Raw genomic sequence first — 5,836 nt, 5'->3', positions numbered from 1 at the left:
GCGAAATGACAACCCAGTACCCATCTTTTATTGTCTGTTTCATTACATTATCCTACTCTTCCAAGCATATTGAAAACCAGAAGAATTGACATACGCAAGTATAACTTGGGACACAAAGGTTTGGTTAAAATGATCGGGCAACAGATTAAACCACAAAATAAATCATTCGACATCTTGGATAATACATATTTTAAAATTTTATTTACTTGTCTAAATATAAAATATAAATTTTGGCAGCTAACAAACGCTTTTTTTTTTTTTTTACTAGCTTTATATGACAAATTCGTATAAACCTAAGGGAAAACAGGAAGAGAAGAGATTGAGTATAGTGGCAAACAGTACACAGATAATAAGAAACAATTTACAAGTAAACCTCGATGGATTTAAACTTAGAAATTTTTTGACTCGTAGGTCGATGTAGATCATTAATCAACAATTGAAGAAATAAATAAAAACAGTGAAACGATAATAAAAAATTAATAGAGATAACATGCTTTAACTGTACTTCTGATGCTTCTTTCTTCTTTATTATAACTGTATTTGCTGATATATGACGGTAGATTGATTGAAGTGTAAGAGAGAAAGAAAAAAAAAAACATTGAGGCAAGGTAAAAACACAAAATGTACCCAGATAATAAGAAAAACCATACAAGTAAACATTGGTGGATGTAAACTTGCAAAGTGCCATTTGATTCATTGGCTGATGCACATCGACAACTGATGAAAGAATTAAACACAGTGAAAAGGTGGTAAAAAATTAATAGAGATAACACACAACTATTTTTCTATGGCTTTTTTTAATGTATTTGCTTTTATACGGTGGTCGTTAATAGAAATATAAGGGGTACTTTGCATATATTTCTTACATTGTATTTTTTACAATTAATACCTCTTAAAGTAATAATTAAAATTTTAGTGTTTTCTAAATTAACCTTTTTTATTGTTTTAATTTTAATTTGATATTTTAGAGAAAGTAAAAAAAATTGATAATTCTTCATAACAAATATTTTTTTATTAAACATCAAAAACAATATTTTAGCTTTCAAATTTTTTTTTCGAATTTAAACAAAATTTAAAAAAATTAAATAAATAAATAAAATTTAAACTCGTGCTTTATTTTTATGTTAAAATTTAACATAATTCGACTTAGGTAATCGGGAAAAATCCTGTTTGTATTGCTGATTAGAAATGTAATAATTGAACATCCAATTTTTTTTCTTTTATTAAAAAAAAAAATTAATACATAATCTTTTCTTTTTTGTTACAATTATGAAAAACAATTAAATTCTGAAACGTCCCATTCAGGTTGTTTTTATTTTTTCAAAAATATTACATAAAATTTACCATTTATCACATGAACCTATTACAAATTTTGTTTCCAATATTCTATTGATAATTTTTTGTTAAATTTTATATTTGTGTACGCCAGTTGAACTCTGGTCCGGGAGGCCGGTGTTCGTCCCGACTTGCTTAGACCTGAGTTAGTCTTAGTATCGCAGTCGGACAGTAAATGTTTTAATTCTTTACTCAGTCAGTTGGCCTAAAACATCACTTTTGGAACAACTCTTTCTAAAGGATGTTACACATGAATTTGCTCTAGTGCGATGAAGATGGATAGAAATATAAAGAAGAAAAAAAAAACAGAAGAGAATTTGGTCAAAGTAAAAGAGAGTATAAAGTACGCAGATAACAAGAAACAACTAAAGTTTATTTTAAAGAAAATCCTGTTTTATTTGAAACTGGTGTGAGATAAAACGGAAAAAACGGCCCGCGAAGCGAAATTTGAATTGTGTAAGTCCTTCCTAAATTTGGATCTAGGAACAACGTGACAACTAACGTTTTTTATTATTCGATTGAAGTGCGTGCATGCGTGTCTGGAACATCTTTAGGATGGGACGGATAAAACGATCTGAAGAGCAAAAGTGAATTTTTAGTCAAGCATCGTGGATTTGTTTTAACCTAGAGTTTTTTATGTGGTTTTTGAACAGATGTGATGTTCATAAAAGATGAATGATTATAAAAAAAACCTGTTTTATTTTGCATGCGTGTATGTTTGGCACATATGTGTCTTTAGGATGGCACGGATAAAACGATCTGAAGAGAAAAAGTGACTTTTTGGTCAAGCATCGTGGGTTTTTTAAACTAAAGTTTTTTTATGTGGTTTTTGAACAGATGTGATGTTCATAAAACATGAATGATTATAAAAAAAACCTGTTTTATTTTGCATGCGTGTGTTGGCACATATGCGTCTTTAGGATGGGACGGATAAAACGATCTGAAGAGAAAAAGTGAGTTTTTGGTCAAGCATCATGGGTTTTTTTAAACTAAAGTTTTTTTAATGTGGTTTTTGATCTGGATTTTGGACAGATGTGTTGTACCAGTCGAGACATTTCATAAATCACGAATAATTAAAAAAAAAATCCTGTTTTATTTGAAACTGGTCTGAGATATTAGGCGTGTTTGGCAGGTCGTATTGTAGTGGTCTTTTGGGTCGAATTTTGGTCGAACATAGCGAATTCTATGGTGTCCTGTGTTAACAAAGAAAAACGTTTATTGACAACCGGTAAAATATTTTTGTTTCTTAAGACCCCAATATTTGTAGGTTGATGGAATCTTGGTGTTTGTACTACATGAAGTTTTGGTCTGGATTTTGGACAGCCAATTTTCTTATTAAACCAGAATAATTGTAAGAACCTGTTTGATTTGAGTGGGTTCTGAAATAATGGGAGTGTATAACGTTATGGATTTTTGGTAGTTTCGATCGGATTTTTGGTCGGATATCGCGACTTGTCTGTTGTCCTTTAACAATCGGTCAAATATTTTGTTTCAGTAAGTTGATAGAATTTTTCATTTTCCCTAAATCTTTTGGTCAGAATTATGGACATTAAACGCCTAAACCAGAGTAATTATAAATATTTGTTTGACATTGACCCCCGCTTGAGATATTAAGCGTGTTTGGCGTGACGTTTTGGATCGGATTTTGGGTCGGATATGGCGGCTCGTTTGTTGCCATCAAATTAATAAATAAGAACAACACTTGAGAATTGGTCAAACATTTTGGTTTCTTAAGAACTCAACGTTTTGGATTTTGGATAGATGTGATGTTATTACAGTCGAGACATTTCATAAAATTTGAATAGTTATTAAAAAAACCCAGGTTTATTGTGCATACGTGTAAGTTTGGCATATATGTGGTTTAGGACGGGTCGGAAAAAACGATCTGAATAGAAGATGTAGTTTTTTATGTGGTTGAAAAAGCAAAATGTACACAGACAATAAGGATCAACTTACAAGTGAACCTCGATGGATTTAAACTTTGTAAGTGCCATTTGACGCGTTGGCCTGTCCAGATAATTAATCGAAAACCAATGAAAGAAATAAAAACTGAAAATTAATAAATATAATACAGCTTAACTGTACTTCTGGGTCTTTTTCTTTTCTTTTTTAAACTGCATTTGCAGATGTTTGATGGCAGATTGATATGAATGTAACTAAGCTTGCTGTTATATGACGTATAAACAAAAGGAAAAATCTGAGGAAGAGAAGAGAGATTGAGGAAAGGTAAAATGGCAAAAAGTACACAGATAATAAGAAACAACTTACAAGTGAACCTCGATAAATTTGAACTTGCAAAGTGTCGTTTTACTCGTTGGTCAATGTAGATCATTAAACAACAACTGAAAAAGAAATAAAGACAGTGAAAAGGTGGTAAAAAAGTAGTATCTATGGCTTTTTTTCTTTGGGTATTTGCTCCTAAATGATGGGGGTTAATAGAAATATAAGGGAGAAAAACAGAGGGCTTGTGGCAAGGTAAACTAGTAAAACAAATGCAGATAAGGATCAACTTACAAGTGAACCTCGATGGATTTATACTTTGTAAGTGCCATTTGACTCGTTGGCCGGTGCAGATCAATAATCAATATTAAAAAAAAAATTATGGAGGGTTTTGAAGGGAAAACGTTTTAAAGGATTAGAGAGAGAAAATATAAGGGTTTTTTTCTTACAGAACTCATTTTTTCTCCGATTTTTTATTTCCCGACAAATGCAAAGGATTGTATGTTTTTTTCATCTCGAATGAGGGTGGCGCGCGCGTCCGGACGAACGGCCCTTTCGGGGGCGGCGATGCGTGCTCTTTCAATTAACAAGAGCTTGGGGGGCGGCGGAGTAGATAGCGGCGTATTGTCCGCCCCCGTCCTTTGTGACCCGGTGGCAGATAGCGGCCACAATGGGTTCCAGGGGGTTGGGTAGGGGCGGCTGTTTTAACGACTCACGGGCGGATTTAAAAAAATACAAATCTCATATGGATCAGCGCGGGACTGGTACTACCGAAGCTTTTTTGAACTTCGGACTTTTTGGGAAATCTGCTAAAGTTTTCATTTTCACTGTTTTTATTTCTTTCTTCGGTGATCGATTATTAATCTGCATCGGCCAACGAGACAAACGACACTTAGCACGTTTTAATCCATCGAGGTTCTCTTGTAAATAGTTTCTTATTATCTGTGAACTTTATACTCTTAACCTCTTACTATCATTCTACCATAATATAACACCAAATATTATAATAAAAAAGCTACAGAAGTAATTTAAAGTGTTTATTTCTTTTCACATTTTATTTGTTTTTTCTGCTGTCGCTTAATAATCTGCATTGGCGAACGAGTCAAAAGGCACTTTGCAACTTTAAATCCATCGAGGTTCACTTGCAAGTTGTTTCTTTTTATCTGTGTACTTTTTGCTCTTTTCCTTTTCCTCAATCACTCTTCCCTCTTTTTCTCCCTTGTGTTTATATGAATCTACCATCATACTAAACTTAATTATGAAAATGTGTTATCTCTATTAATTTTTTAACACGTTTCACTGTTTTTTTCTCTTTCTTCTGTTGTCGATTATTCATCCGCATTAGCCTACGAGTCAAACGGCATTTTGCTTGTTTAAATTCGACGAGATTCACTTGCACGTTGTTTCTTATTGTCTGTATACATTTTGCTTTTTTACCTTGCCTCAATTTATTTCTCGCTTTTTTCCCCTTAAGTTTATACGTATCTGCCATCTTTCAACAGCAAATATAGTATGGGGGGGAAGCCATACAAGTACAGTTAATAGTGTTATTTCCAATAATTTTTTTACAATCTTTTCACCGGTTTTTTTCTCGTGTCGATTATCGATCTGCATTAGCCAACGAGCAAAACAGCACTTTGCAATTTTAAATCCATCGATGTTCACTTGTAAGTGGTTTCTTATTATCTGTGTTCTTTTAACACTTATCTTGCCTCAATCTCTCTTCTCTTTTTTTTCTCCTTTATATTTCTGTTATCGTCCTTAATATAAGAGCAAATGCACAAAAAAAAGTTAAACTGTTATATTTATTGATTTTTACGGCCTTTTCAGTTTTTTCTTTCTTCGGTTGTCGATTAATGATCTGCATCAGTGAACGAATGAAATGGAATTTTGCAAGTTTAAACCCGTCCATGTTCACTTGTAAGTGGTTTCTTATAATCTGTGCACTTTTTGTTCTTTTACCTTGACTCAATCTCACCCTCTTTATTGTTTTCCTACTTTATATTTCTATGAATCTACGATATAAAATATGATAATAGAAGGGTAGATACATGTATAAGAACGAAGAAAAAAGCGAAAGATATATAGTTAAAGGGTATTTAGTATATAACACAATACACTTTTTCACTGTTTTTATACCTTTTTTTGGTTGTCGATTATTGATATGGATCAGCCAACGAATCTAACGGCACTTTGCAAATTTAAGTCCATCGAGGTTCATTTGTAAGAAGTTTTTTTTATCTGTATGCATTTTAATCTTTTACCTTGACTCAATTTGACT

Source organism: Cimex lectularius, unplaced genomic scaffold (assembly GCF_000648675.2).
Source record: "Cimex lectularius strain Harlan isolate CLEC.00 unplaced genomic scaffold, Clec_2.1 scaffold14, whole genome shotgun sequence".
NCBI lineage: Eukaryota > Metazoa > Arthropoda > Insecta > Hemiptera > Cimicidae > Cimex > Cimex lectularius.
Note: the sequence above shows the minus strand (reverse complement) of the source record.